The sequence below is a fragment of the Petaurus breviceps genome, unplaced genomic scaffold (assembly GCF_028583685.1).
Source record: "Petaurus breviceps papuanus isolate PSGF00001 unplaced genomic scaffold, PetGlider_PUasm1.0 129, whole genome shotgun sequence".
Classification (NCBI taxonomy): Eukaryota; Metazoa; Chordata; class Mammalia; order Diprotodontia; family Petauridae; genus Petaurus; species Petaurus breviceps.
In genome coordinates, this window is record NW_027185665.1 from 5,334,328 (window position 1) to 5,350,436 (window position 16,109).

Here is a 16,109-nt window from a genome sequence, read left to right on the forward strand (position 1 = left end):
CTACATTTAGAAATTTTGCTGGAGTTGGGAGTAACAATTCAAAAAGAAAAAATGAACCTTATAGGTCAGCCTATAGAATCAGATCTGGTCTGTAGGAGTATAGATGAGGCCTTAGTTTAGATGAGGCCTTGGGCCAGACATCCTATTTGACACCCTATGACTGAATCATACTGAAGTAGTTTAACAACTCAAACTACTCAAAAAGCACTAAAAATCCAGCCAATTAAAGTTCACTACAAACAACACACTCCTTTAATGTACAGTCACAATAATGACCTTCATAATTAAGAAAGTGAATAATCAGCTTCCAAATCTAGGTAACTAGGACAGCCAGTCCTTAAAACAGGAAAGGCCCTGAGAAATCCCTAAGTAACACAAGGGACATGCTTTCCCCTGACAGGGGGTTTTGTTTTTAACCACTGAAACTCCTAGAAAATTACTTAAGCCCACAGCTTCTGAGTAGAAGCTAGAAAGTACAATTCCTGCAACGGTACTTTTCCAGCTTAAGATATAGTGACAGCCATGTGGCATCTACAGAGTTCCTTCCTGAGAGGGGAAAAAAAAGCACATGGAAAAAGCAGATATTTGTGCACCAACTCAAGCTTTCAAAGTCATCATTCAAACTCAATCCCTCCTGATTTCAAGTGCAGAAAAACTAAACCTAAAGAGGCATCCATTTTTCAGCAAGGTCAATTTTTTCTATTACTGTTATAGTAACATCAGCCACACTTCTCATATTATCAAATTATCTGTGTACCCAAATGGTGACCAGGGGCCAATTCGTGTATTCCACCTATTTCCTCAGGAAAAAGTCAGGAAAGCCCCCTACCAGTAAAATGGACAAACCTCAGATAAGATGTGAGGTCAAGGATGGGTTGCATTTTGCACTCTGAGAGGGAATGCCCCTAAGAATGAGATCAAAGATTCACTTGAGTGAGTACCATTTTGCTTCAAATTTTATACTTTGCCTTAAGTGCCATTTTAACATCTGCTTTTAAACAACAAATATACAATCTCAGAGACTGGTACAAATCAACTACTACTAAAAGCCTGAGATTACTTAGATTATCTATTTCCTTTAGTCTCAGCTATTTATAATTTTTTATAAGAAAATTATCTGTTGCTCTGTGCTTGGAGATTAGAGTATGCTGAACAAATGACCTAAAGTAACAACCTTTTCATTTTCCCTGCAAGCCCTCTCCCTGAAAAAAAAAATCTAGTTTCAGGATAACAAGCTACTGTAGTCCAGGAAAGGTAAGAAACCATGTAACCTAAAAGCTGAATTACATGAATTTCTACCTAGTTCCTTGTGAAAGCATTGCTTTGACCTGCTTTTTCCACCCCCATGAACTCATGTTCTTGAGCTTTTTCCTGACTCTTAAAAGCTGTTCCTTATTTGTGAATATTGAACTATTTTCAAGGTCATTTCTTTGAAGAGCATATGAGGTGCTATAAACTCTGGTGTTTTAATGCTGTTGCCAAAATACACATATATAGACATACTCACAAATGTGGGGGGGGGTGAGAACTAAATAAATTAACAACAGCAATGATAATTCTGCCTCCTTTTTCTAAAGCATCAGTATACATATCAAAGAAGGTTGTTAAACAAGACAATAATGTCTAGATTAAGAGAGCACTGGAAGGTTCATTAAACCTCATGCTGCAGTCATGGAGGTTCCCTGGTACAGGTCAGAAAGTCATTATAGACTCTCATCCATGGGTAGGCATAGTATCATCACACATCCTCTCTCTAAGTTGCTTTATGGTTTTTCCTAGGATATTGCAAAAATTGGTATATAAGCTTAGATCATGAGAAATTTTTTGCTTCCCGTCATACTCCAAAATGAATTTATACAATTTCCCCAGGACAATAAATCTCCCTGGATCTCCAGTTAAATAAGGATGATAGAGTGCTGAGCTCATTCATCATTCCACTGATTGTCTCTTCTCATACTCACTCATACTGCACATAAGCCTCTAATTCCTTCAGAAGCTGAAAACTCTGCCTACCTGAGCACAACAGGCACAAATGCAGAAAAACCTCCTTAGATTTGGACATATAGGATCACACTAAAGAGAAAAGATTTCAAAAGGTGTATTTCTTTTTTAATTTAAATAGGGAATAGAACTACCTTAGTTTTTTCCACTACATTTGTCTGACATAATTCAAGCTGCCAAATGATTAGCAGTCAAAAAAAACTGCCACTCCTCCAAAATGCTGCAGGAGCTGTTCCCATCTATGGAAAAAAGGAAATAGAAATGAAATGAACTGAGGTGGGGGAGGGGGGAAAAATCCAACAATGAAATCTGAAAAAGATTCAAAGTAGGAGTGAAGGGCATTCACATGGATTTGGGGATCAGAGATTAAACCTCACAGAGTGCAAAACACACAACTAGATAAGAGAAGTAGCCAGCAAATCTACAACAGTCCTTGTATATAGATTAAAATAAAAATTATCAGTCCCACAAAATGTACATGTACCATACCCACACTAAAGGTAGGATCATTTCTCTTTCCACATGACTAGGGCAGAAAAACAAACTTCTGCTAAGCAGAAATCAATTTACAAATGAATTTCCATTAAAAATAAAAAAACACCTTTTTTATAAAAGCAGATGTTTTACTAAATATCTTCAAACTTAAAACAAGGTTGGTTACCTTTGAGTCTGAGGAGCTGTCTACTATGACAAACCTCAAATAAATTTATTGTCATAATCTTGTTATTAAAACCAAAGTTTTTAAATTATCTTATTGGCATCTTTTTTTTTTCTTAACAAACCACATTCCCACGAGGGTGAATTACCTGTCCTCATGAACTCTATGACCAAATTCCCTACGCTGATATGACAGGATAGTGAGTCATTCACCTTCCTTAGTCTTTATGTCTGCAGTAATAGGTTGGCTTATAATCAAAAAAGGCAGACAGGTTGCTCAGTGGATAGTCTCAAGCCTGGAGTCAGGAAGACTGGAGTTCAAATCCAGCCTCAGACCCTTACTGGCTAGGTGACCTTAGACAAGTTATTTAACCCTGATTGCCTCAGTTTCCTCATCTGTATAATGAGCTGGAGCAGGAAATGGCAAACCACTCCAGTACCTTTGCCATTGAAAACCCCAAATATGATCACAGAATGTCCATAGGATAGAGACATTTGAATGACAACAATAATCAAATCAACAACTTTGCTTAAGTAATCAAGGATTAATTAAGGGGATAAACTACTGTGTTTCTCATTAAATCCAATTTGCTCTCATCACATTTAATCTAACTTACTTTTATTCCTAAGAATCAAGCATTCTGTATCCTACTGAAGTCCTAATACTGTGTATCATAGGCTCCATGTACTTTTTTTTTTTCCAAAGAAACTTCTATTGATTAATCCTTCAACTAGGGTTGGGGGGTGGGGAGGGTGAAGAACTTCTATATCTAGGAAAGATGTAAATGAGAAGCTTCAGTTTGGACTATTGCTCTAGTAATCACCCTTAGGATGATTAAGAGTACACACATTCACCTGCTTGATAGAGGACAGCTCATGATCACTGAGAAACATCCCAGGACTGTTTTGTATGCTATCTCTGGTGACAGCAGCTACACAGGACTTAGCTTTGTGAGTGTTCAGCATCTGGAACCCATAGCTTTAGGAAAGTTGTTATTCAAGCTGAATTAAAGTAAAGAAAGCTTTTTCTAGCCCTAAGTGGCACCTTGCTGATGTCAGGGGGCTCTTGTGTGGCACAAGTGTAGCCATGGAATGTAACTACTACAAATATTTGTTATGGACAATGTGATATCAAGTAATCTGGTGTGGAATTCTGAGCCACCAGGAAGATATTTCAAATGTGTTTCTGTAAGCATAGGACACCAATTGAACCTGTGGGAATTTCTGGAAGTGGACTGAGTCACCTGTATCCCTAGCTGGGAATGAACAATCACTTGTGCCAGCCATTAAGGAATGTGTATGGTAGCAAGCTTTGCATTTTCTACTTGCTGGACACAAAAAAAGACCCCCATCTCTATCTGCCTATCCAAGAACTGAAAGCAGAGGCTAATTAAGTAACTGCAACTGGTTATAGAGTACCTGAACACCCAAAAATTCAAAAAAAATTTTTTTTAAAGGTTCACATTTGGAGACAAAACCATTATAAATTTTGCCTGTTAATGGACTTGGAAGCAAGGACAAGCAGCATAGCCAGGTAAACGAACCTCTGCAAAACTAAGCATTCATTTCTGCCTGTTCTCTTTTGCAAAAGGTGGGTAAAAAGACCCACTTTTGGCAAAAACCTAGTTTAAACTTAAGTGAACAAATTAGGATATGTAATTGTAACCATGCAGTAGTTTTTTTAAAAAAGGCATTAAGAAAAAAGAATTTTTTAGAATTTCTTATTCTTAAAATAAAAATTAAATGAATGTGCTTTAACAAATTTCCTTGCATTTTACACAAGTGCTTCAGCAGAAAGCATTATACTATATATTTGATACTTAAATATAAGTGCCATTGCAAATGAAAATGGAAAACATTCAAAATCTCTTCTTGTTAAGCAAATAGCTTCCCCTCATGTTTACCCCCAAAAGTTATTCAACTTTTCACGTGATTCTGAAAGATGAAAGTTCACTATTCCTTCCTTGCTCAAGGAAAACTTGCAAAAGCATCTCAGCAATTGTTTCTTTTCCTATTCACTGCCAGCAAATCTTATCAAAGTAGGGATATCATCTAGGTAGGACATTGAGTTCTAAAGTTACAGCTTCATTTTGTTTTGTTTTGAAATCATGAAGTAATTTAATTTAAACATGCATGTTACTATTTATTATAATATAATGTTAAGTCAACTGCTTTAATACATTATAGCTTAAACCTAGCTCTAGATTTTAGTACATTTTAATCACAAGTTGCTGGCACATTTTTGCCTTTCTAAAATAAGATCACATAACGAATGCACTATTGAAAGTAGGTTTCATCGATACTGAACACACACTTAGCTGTTATTCAAATTTACTTCAAGAATAATAAGTAGTAGAGGTGAGGAAATTAGAAGAAAAATTTATAGAAGAAAAAAAGAAAAAAAAAGACTGACAAACAAATTCCTAGGGGAAAACTTGTAGTACCTCAGTATAACATGCATTATTTTATATTACATAAGTCATCTCATGAGGGTGAGGAGTGTTGGAAGGGTAGATTCTACGGCCTTCAAAAATACAGGTTTAACTCTCAAAAGAAAGAAAACTATTTCCTCAGTGATTAAATGTGAGGGAACTAATTTTTCTTCTAATTCTTCTAATCTGGTCTACAGGTAAAGAAGAGTAATTTATGAAAAGGCAAAAAATGGAAGAGGAAGCAAAATGCCTAACTTGACTTTAAATGAAGAACACAGAGTTAATTTAAGAGCCTTCAATTTCCCTGATTTTCAAGGTGTAAAATATACAAAAGATGTCTTTGTGCCATTCTGACATCTACAGAATTTGTTCGTTTATATTCCTTTCTTTTTCAAACGGTGAAAAGAATCCATACAGAAGAAAGGCAAGAATTATGTATACAACCACAGAAAGAACTCAAAACAGAAATTTTTAAAAGCACAAAACGTTCACTTCTTGGTCACACACTCTATTAGCAGAGCCAAATTCATCAACTACAGATAATATAATTAAGGAAAAATAAACAGACTATTTTATGGTCGTATATATATATAGATCAGATTTGGGTGAGATGGGGCTGTTTCAGTCCATTGCTACTTAAACAGCTCTAAAACAAATCAAAACTTCTTACCACCAGCTCGCAGAGCGGTTACACATTCCCAGGGCAAATTAATACAGTAGCGTCTTTGTTCTTACCTGTAATTTTTCTCAGGGTTCGACAGGTATTGGCAACCTCTCCTACCCAGGACAACCTTGATTTAAGTCCAGCTTTCCTTCAAAAAAACACACCAAAAATCGGCCTTTCCTAACCACCTGATCACTTTCTTTGTCTGGTTCCTTTCATGTTCTGAGTCTGTCTTAAGGCACACCTCCACAGATACTCCAGGAAATACGGCAAGTTTTAACACAACTGAGAAGGAATTCCAAGAGCTGCTACTTATACAGGTGACTCACATAAAAGACAGCTAGAGAGAAACAGATGTTGTTGGAAAAGGAGTTGAGTCAAGCTCCACCCCTACAATAAAGATTAAATATCTCCACCCTTCTTGGCAATTAGCTTTTTAAAATCACATGGTGACGAATAAACAGCCCTGAACAAGGTAGCTATAGGTATCTTTGGCAAGAGACTGTGGCCATCTCTTTGCTCAATAATGGACTATAATGGATTTAAACATAATGGACCAGGAAGAGCTCCATAGTGCCATATGAATTTGAGTGGTTGATGGAGAAGGGGGGAATGTCTTTTTATTTTTAACATTTCATTTTTGTTGATGCCACTTTTAATAAAAATTACATTCATTTATGAATACAGCTCAATAGGCCATATCTTTTCACAAAGGTTAAGGGGATGGGAGCCGGGGACAGAACTGGGAGGGGAAAACCGTTCCGCAAAACTAACCAGCATTCACCTTAATCTACAGTCTGTTCCATAAGCATTGTACCTGACCGCTGAGAGAAAGGGGCTGGGATATTTTCCAAACTCTTCTTGTTGAACTTGGTCAATATAAGTACGAAGTATTTAATGTCATTTTTCTTTTTCGTTCTTTTCATATACATTGTGTGTGAAGTCTTCCTGACTCCTGTTCCAGTATTTTATCTACTGTGTCATCTTTGGGTCAAAGGCATGGACTTTTTAGCCATAACTAGCTAAAACACAATAATTCCAAACTGATTGCTTTGTAGGATAGTTAGACCAAGTACCAATGTATGAGTGCATCTGCCTTTTCACATCTATATATACAAATATATATATATACTATAAAAAACACTGATATTCTGAAATCAAAGCTGAATAAAAACACATTTAAAGCAATTAACACCTATATAATTCTAGTCAATATTCTTTAGGAACATATTCTCACAAAAACCCATTCAATATTAATGAAATACAAGGCCAATCAATGTAAGGAAGCTATAGAAAGACCAAGACTTCCTTATGACATGAAAAACAGGTCAAAGACTGGCAGAAATACACTGGGATCAAGTCAGACTTGACCATTATCATAATCCTGACTATGTCCCTAACATTCATCCATAAAAACTTTTAGAAAATGTTTTGAATAGATGTAGCCAAAAATCAGTTTCCAAGCTACATGGTACAAAAAGCTTTTGAAATATAGAGATCTATCAAAGAAGATTCAAATCATGTGGTATGGTGCCCTCTGTTGTAGCACTGCTTCCATTCTGAATTATAGACAAAGTAAGTTGCTGTCAAATAAAAGGCTGCCCATCTACCCTCCCTTCGATAAAACTCTTTAGATAGAAATAATAATAATAATAATAATAATAATAAAATCTTAACCTTCCTCAATGTAGATGCATTTCCTGAAACCTCCAACATACAGTGATGAGAAACATAAAAAGACTTCTAGGTCTCCACCACTTCCTAAATGGTTAACCTCATTAACCACTTGTCTCAGGATTTCTACAATGATAGCTACAAGATAATTCCACATCCAAAGGATTTCAATTGGATTTAACACTGAAAGAACCTATCTCATGCTACATACTGAGTCACTTAAATATTTACAAAATGAAATTTATTTTCCATAAACATTTTAGTTTTATACAAAGTATAAATTACTGAAAGAAAAATACTGACATGAAAGAACAATGAAAATGAGGGCAAGACAACTTTAGCCAACATTGTGTGTCCACTCCAGAGAGCAAATTGACAATAAGCTATGATTATTATAGGGCTTGGTTAGGTTAAAGAGAACAGTGGTAAAGAAAATAATTACAAGGATAACAGCTTTTCAAATTTAGAAAGTGTTTTCCTTTCAACAGGCCTATGAGACACACAACCTAAGAATTATCCCCCCATTTTAGAGACAATTGAACTAAGGCTACTATATGGAAGGCACCAAGCCTGCAGCTAAGTGTAGAAAGAAAATCAATAAAACAGAACCTAGGTTTAAGTTGGTGGGGGGAGGAGGGGGGGAGAAAAAGATAAATCATACTTATAAATAAAGATAATGCAACTGAGGAGGAAGAGTGAGCCAACAACTGGGAAAATCAGAGAAGGCTTCATAGAAGAGGGCACTGACTCCTGAAGAAGGTAAAGATTCTGATACATGAAGATAAAAAAAAAGGAGTTCTGGGCGGGGGGGGGGGGGGGGGGGGGGGGGGGAGGGGAGACATACAAAAGAAAAAAAGGAAAAAAAAGAAAAAAAGGAAAAAAAGAAAGGAAGAAAAAAAAAAAAGAAAAAAAAAAAAAAAAAAAAAAGAAGAGGGGGGGGGGGGGTAGGGGGGCAGAAAGGGGGGGGACAGGATGGGTTCTGCAAATGCCTAAAGGAGATAGAGACCAAAGATAGTATTTGAGATTGGTGGAAAATACAGTTAGACAAAGAGAGAAGTAGTAAATAAGATTGGAAAAGATGATATTTCAAGGGGGAGCCTGATCAGTTATGTATTAGGAAAATAATTTTGGCAATTTTATGTAGAAGAGGGAGGGAGAGACAGAGAGGCACACATAGAGAGTGAAAGAGTAAGAGAGGGAGAAAGGAGTGAAGGAGAGAGATAAAGAAGAGGAAGGAGAAGAATGGCTGGGGAGGGGAGGGAGACAGAGAAAGAGACAGAGACAGAGGTCGAGAGAGATTAGAAGCAGGGAGATCAATTAATAATATTAATAATAGTCTATTGTGATGGTGGTGAATATCTAAACTAAGGTGATGGCTATGGGAGTGGAATAAACAAGATTTGACAACTTTTTAGGATTGAGGAAAAAAGGAAAGAGTCAAGGACAAGATGATGAAGAGGATGATGGTGATGATGAAGAAGATGGTAATGGTGATGATAGATGAAATAATAGTAGATCATGTTATAGATTTGGAATCAGGAAGAACTCTGTTCAAATCCTACCTCTGACACTAACTTGCATTGACAGTGAAAAGCATCTTGACTCTCTAAGCTTGAATTTCTTCATCTCTATAATGAGGGGATCGGCCTTGATTACCTCAAAGGTCCCTTCCAACTTTAAATTTAAAACACTAAGATCCTATAAGGCTTGTAAAGCACAATGCATAAATTATATCTTTTGATCCTTACAATCACCCTATTAGAGAGGTGCCATCATTATTCCCAATGATAATAACAAGAATAAGCTAATGAGTATGAGATAGATGGTATGAATGATATAATTGGAAAGATTATAGTTTCCTTGACAGAAATAGGAAAATTTGCAGTACGGGGAAAGAAAATTAGTTCCATTTTGAGCATGGTGTTTTAGAGGACTAAGAGAATTCCAGGAAGGACAGTTTGAAGAAAATTGACAATGTGAGACTTGAGCTCAGGAGTAATATAGATGTAGATAGCCAGCTAGCTAGCTAGCTAGATAGATAGATAGATGATAGATAGATAGACAGACAGACAGACAGACAGACAGACAGACAGACAGACAGACAGACAGATAGATAGATAGATAGATAGATAGATAGATAGATAGATAGATAGATAGATAGATATAGACAGACAGACAGATATCACTGAACCCATGAGAACTAGTGAGATCTCCCAAAGAAAGTGCCTAAACAGAAGAGAAGATGACCCAGGACAGCACCCTGAGCAAAATTTATACTAAGTATACAAATTTGTACTACATGTAATGGGAATGTAAATTTTTAAGATCTTCCCTGCCCTTAGGCTAAAGTGCACCTGGAACCTGGGATGGGAGGCTTGTTTTTCAGTAGATACTTTTTGATTGGGCAGTGGGTCAATAAGGTTGTTACATTCTCTGAGCCAGGAGAAGGCTATATAAACCCTGATTTGAGGCTTTGCTTTGGGGCTCACTTTGAGAAGTGTTCTGTGATTTGATCAGATGAGACTCTGGGAAGCCGTTGTTGAGAGCCTCCCAGCTTTGAAAAAACCAGATGTTGATTTGGTATGGATGTAATGGTTGGACAGTTTGGAAACCTGTCTACTTGATCTGTTTCTCTGTCTTGATAATTCTGTCTGTATACTCTGAAGTTGGGGATGCTGACCTTTTTCCCCTGAACTAGGTAAATGATACATATTTGACTGATTAAAGTAGGCTTGTTAACCAATTTTGAGTTGCTTTCCTTTAGCAAAGCAGATCCAAGAACCTGTGTTGGCAGCTACCCCGGGAACGCTGGGGGTGCTTGCTGCTACACTACACCACTTAGGCTCTCAACTCAGAGAGGCAAAAATACTGTGGTAATGCCAGACCGGATTCCTTATATTTCAGAGTATTTCCCTATGCTCCTCATGTCCCCTGTCATCTTGAGCTCCAATTATATTCCTCTAGAACCTGAAAAAAAAGGGGGGGTATAAGGGTGGGTCCCTTTTATTGGTCTCTTTTTTTTTTCGGTGTTTTATTGTTTTGAGTACACATGCATGTTCTCAGCTCCACCAAGACAAATCCTATGGAGTGCTATGTATTTTATAGGCACTGGACAAATATTTGTTCTATGCTTGTCTGAACAACTCAGAGAACACCAAGAAGGTAAAAAAGCATTCATGGCAAGTTGTGGGTTGGGTTATCAGACTCCTAGAATAAGGAGACAAAAGAAAGTTTTACTCTCCATATCTTCTGTCATACTGTTATTTTATGAATACTTAATGTTGACCAGGTTTTGTCTAGGAACAAAAAATACTATTTCATATGAACTTATTTTTAATTCTATGCTAATAATTTCCTTTCATCACAAGCACATTTCCTTTTTAATTCATATTTAATTTAATCAATTTTTCAAGAAATTTAGGAATTTTAAATTTCATGAATCACAAATGAGCCTTGAGGATAGTAAAGGGGTATAGTGTTACCAAACTGATTGAATAGTCCTGAGGGCCACATGGAGAAGATTTGTCCTAAGGAAAGGCTAATGAAATGGGGAAAAATAAGTGGTAAAGCCATCCAATCAAGATATCTCTAGGGGAAGGGGTGGGGGGAAGAAAAGGAAAGATGAAAATTTGTGAGCACATATTTGATTTTTTAAAAATCCTTGAAGTAGAAGTTTTAAGTTAAAGTGGACAGCAAAGTGTTGCAGATGGAAAATTGTGTTTTTAAAATCTAAAGTAAGAGGCGGCCAGGTGGCTCAGCGAGTAAGAGCACCGGCCCCAGTGTCAGGCGACCTGGGGATCGAATCCGGGCTCAGATACTTAGCACCACACCCAGAAATAACTGGCTGTGTAACCTTGAGCAAGTTACTTAACCCCAATTGCTTTAAAAAAAAAAAGAATATAAGTTTAATAAAATCTAAAGTAAAATACTGAAAAGAAGAATTTCATTCTGAAAATACTTCTATAATAATGAGGAATAACAATTATAGCTCATATCTAGATGGTGATTTAAGGTTGACAAAACATCTTCTGCACTACAACCCAGAGAGTCACACAACAACAAATATAATTACCCCCATTCTACAGATAAATAAACTGAATCTTAGAGTAGAAATTAAGCAATGTGCTTAGGATTACATCCTTATTAAGTGCTGGAACCAGAATTCTAAGGTGGCCCCCAGTCCATGGCCAGGGTTCTTTTCCTTGTCTGTATCATGGTAAATTCCCTGGTGTTATTATTTGATTAGAAGGAAAAATAGAATAAAAATGTTGGGAATGAACAAGTTTCCTGTTGTGTTTCACATCAGTTACAGTAAAAGAGAAATTAGGGCAGTTGGAGGAGGAATAAATTGAACAAAACAGCGATGACATGACATAGAGACGTTCTTTATGTAATAGCAGAGGCAAGGCCTGGCGATCAGAACACAAAGTTCTGAATTTCCCTGGCGGTCTAACACTGACTTTTTCTAATTTTAGGAAGCTTTCAATTTATATATATATATATATATATATTATAGAAAGCACTGGCTGGTTCCATTCTTCGCAGCAATAACACATGAATGAAGCAGCATCTTACAAAAGGTCTTCAAGAGGAAACCACACTTTTACTTGGGAAGGGAAGTGCTTCGGGGTGGAGTCTTCTAATGTAAAGGCAGCCTTCTACTTATAAAGGGACTGGAGGGGAAAAGTTTGCTTGAAAGTTGGTTTTTAGGACTATTTAAACAGTAAAACAGTTGAATTATAGCCATAAAACCCTAAGTTTGGCATCCTGGAAGTATGAAATTGTATGCATGTATGTATACATGTACGCACGCACATGTGTATGTATATACACATTATATGTATGCATTCATATATACAAGTATGTGTGTGCATATATACCTGCACACCTGTATGTATCGAATACATGATTCTATATACATACAGAATCAGGTGAAGAGGAAGGAGAATGAAGAAAAAAATGAAGAAAAAAAGTAAAAGAAAAAGGGATGGGAAAGAAGAGAAGGAAGTGCCTTTTCTTTACTTTCTCTCAGCCATGGGAAAAAGCTAAGGAAAATCTTGAAATATATATGGTTTGCCTTATCATTTCCCTTTCCAGATCTTTCAGCTATTGGTACTTCTCTCTAGGCACCAAATTCCTTCCAGCTGTCCCAAAGTCCTCGATGCCGAATTTTCCCTAGGCCTCCACTTGGAACAAATAGGCCCAGTCCCCAAAATGAGAGACATAACTACTTTTTTTCACATTAATCAATGCTCCTGTCACATGGGACAGCCCATTTCCATTGGATGTTTAGGGAAAATCACTATATTGAGGTTCTAGAGAATTGCCAGGTATACTGAGGTATGACACAAATTTGTCCTTTGTGTAAAATAAAAGGCTAAAGTTAAATGATCTCTAAATTCCTTCTGGCTGTGGAATTCTAAGATCCCATTATTCTAATAGGATTGAGGTAATTCACACGAACATGTGAATGACAAACATCTAAAAAAATGTCTACATTATTAATCCATATCTTTAAGTGATGGAATTTGGTACTGAAACCATGCCAAGTAGAAAAAACTAGACAATTTAGGTAAAGATATTTTTGCATGTCACCACATACCATGGGGCCCACCTTGTCTAGAAATTTTTCCCAGAGGTAAAACTTCCCCTAAAATGATTCCATTTTTCACTGCTACTTCTTTTTGCCTACTTTTGAACCCACAGATTTTATAAAGATCTGCATTTTTTTTTCCACAGTGGCTCCCAAAAGCAGCAGCAGAAATGGAAAAAACAGAGCAGAGACAGCTGTTGTAAGTATGAGTCACTTATAAGCCAAGAATGGTCTGTAGAGAAAAAACTTCAATTAATCAGAGACCAGCTAACAGTAATCTTTAAAAAAATTAACTTTTCATTTTGTACTTCACTTTGTGGGGAAAGCAGTAAATCCTAGGTGAGAAAGATTCCATCGAAATAAAGATCAAACAGATCATAAAATTATTTCCATAGTGCACCTTGGACCCAGGGCTCAGAATCATAGAGTCTCAGAGCTAGAAGAAAGGTCAGAAGTCAACTAGTCCACACTCACAAGGAATCCCATAATTTCAGACCAAGCCCCATTGTTGTTACTGTCTCATCATTCAGTGGTTATCACCTCTTTGTGAACCCATGGGCCAGTGCCCATGAGGTTTTCTTGGCAAAGATGCCAGAGTGGTTTCTCACTAGACAATGAGATCTGATATTCAGAATATGAAGTATAACAAGATTCTGAAAAAAGATCTGACTTTATTCCTAATATATACTTACTAATCCTGAAAGGTAGACTGATGGTTTGGTTCAGTTTTGTTTAAATAAAGACCAATACATGTCAGAGAGTGCAAAGTTCAATGAATAAAGAGCCAGCCTCTGGAGGTAGGAAGACCTGCTTCAGACAAATACAGGCTATAAGAATGAGGGTAAGTCACTTAACCTTCCAGTGTATTCAGACAACTCTCCAAAGACTAAGTTACAGGGCAGTTGCTCGCCCAACTTAAAAGAAGGCATTTCATGGTTGGAAGTTCCATATACTAATGAAATTATAAGTCTGGCAAAAAAAAAAAAAGATGCTCAAGATCAGGTCGAAACAAAACAACAAATTCCAATTAATGAGTACTAATATAACTGGGCAGGCAACACATACAAAAAATAATGTTCTTCTAAAAAGCAAGGAAACCCAAATTGAGTGGGGATTATGCCCTTAAATTAGGATGAGGAGTTGTTAACCTGGAAGAAGGTTTTTCTGTAGTCTCTTAAAAGCTGATGGAATACAGCACTTCCACTATTTTCCTGGAGCTACTGTAAGTTATATGGTGGGAACTTTCAAAGGTCTCATATTAAAAACGCAACAACCCTTCCCTTAATTGATGCTCTATTGACTCAGAATCTATGATACCTTGCCTGGGGTTTGGCCTCAAAGACTAGTTTTATATATCCATGAAAGCAACAGGAGACAGAGAATGAAAAACTCTCAGCAGGGTGATTAGAACACAAAGTTCTGAATTTCCTCATGGGTCTAACATTTTTTCTGTTCCATGCACAGATATTACAGGCTCATCTGTAAGATAGATGCACTCACTATTCAGAACCTATGTGCAAACGAGTAATATGGAATCATTATAAATTATTTTTATAAATCAGCTAAAACAGGTTCCATAAGCCTTTAGTTGCCAACTTTAGGTTCAGAGGATTATTTGGTATTGTCTGAGTTACTTCAAGCAAGCAATCATTTTGATGTAGCTTCATTTTTTTTTTAACCGCCACGGCAGTGTGTACTTTTATCAACACTAAGCTTAAAGTCTGCCCTTCATCGGATGGAATTGATTCAGCTGGTTTCTCTAAATTCAGTTCTTTCTCATTTGGGTAAAGTATTTCATACCACATGTGTTTAATTGCTCTATTTTGTTGTATTTTTGATTTAGTGTTTCTTTAAAATAGGAAACATTAAAAAATGTAATTCCCAAGGAGTACACTTCAATGCCTGTTAGAGATATAGGCATGGCTGTTGACTTGGGAAAATCAAAAATTTTCAAAGGTCATTCAAACCCATAATGAAACAGGCTCAGTCACACCAAAATACAAAGCAAAGGGAAACTGGAAACAATACAAACTGACATAATAATATTCAGATCAGATAATAAGCAAAGACTTTCAGTGGGAACTGGCAGCTGGAAGGGTTATTACTGATTCTTATACAATGCAATATATTATTCTTAAAACTGAAAGAAGAGTAAGAAACCAAATAAAAGGGAATAAAAACAGCTGCTAACTGTCACTATGGGAAAAACATGCTTGTTATGAGCAAGGCAATTCAACCCTGGAATCCTGAAGGTTTTGTTTTTAAAGTTAACTTTTTACTGAGAAAATTAAATGTTTTTCATTAAAAGCTATAGGCCCAGGTGAACCTTAAGATCTGAGCATCTTCATCAGATCATAAAACATCTATCCTAAAAAAAAACTTAATTTTTTTGTTTTTGTTTTTTCCTTTTAGTGGCCTTGGAAGTCTTTTTCCCATTGAGGGAATTATGAAATCTTATAGAAATATTGCTATACTGAGAAGTAGATCAGGGTCAAGAGTATGATCATTCCCTAGGTTAGATTTGGGGAGACTGCTACTCCTGCCAAATTTTGGACTATTCAGAAATATTCAGTGAACTAGTAAGTCCTAGAAGCCCTAGGTTAGCATGCTCCAAAGATATCATTGGCTTTCTAAGTGTTAGAAGCCCTGGCATGACCTTGTGATGACAAGGCCTTCAAGGCCCATCCCAAATGCTGCTTCCCTAGCAAAACCCTTCCTGAGCCCTCCACATCACCACTCGCCAAGCTTACTCCTTCAAACTCCCAAAGTGTTGCATCTTATCCCCCTTCATGTATATCTGTTGACATTTGACTAGGTCAGTATCTACCTTATGACATTCTGCCTTTTTCCCCTTCTATTAGAGCTTTTTGTGTTATACTATAATGCAGCATGTTTCAGTGGATAAAGATCTAGCCCTGGAGTCAGGAAGACTTAGGTTCAAGTTCTATCTCTGGCACAGGTGAGCTGCACAAGAAAGAGCAAATCACTTGAGACAGTTAGGGGATACAGTGAATACGTCTGGAGTCAGGAAGCCCTGAATTTAAATCCCACTGCAGACATTACCCCTCGGCAGATATAACCTCAGTTC

At 36.8% G+C, this 16,109-nt stretch overlaps 1 protein-coding gene across 3 annotated transcripts in view; it reads right to left on the reverse strand.

Annotated features, from left to right (window-relative positions):
- LOC138173169 (E3 ubiquitin-protein ligase NEDD4-like) overlaps positions 1–16,109 on the reverse strand; it is a 507,966-nt gene that overhangs the window by 282,238 nt on the left and 209,619 nt on the right. Inside the window, exon 1 of one of the 3 annotated variants that reach the window (XM_069103095.1) lies at positions 5,826–5,883. The exons of the other annotated variants lie outside the window; for them this stretch is intronic. The gene's annotated coding sequence lies outside the window, so the exon portion shown is untranslated. Of the gene's footprint in view, positions 1–5,825; positions 5,884–16,109 lie in introns of those variants that run through there. 3 annotated transcript variants of the gene reach the window in all.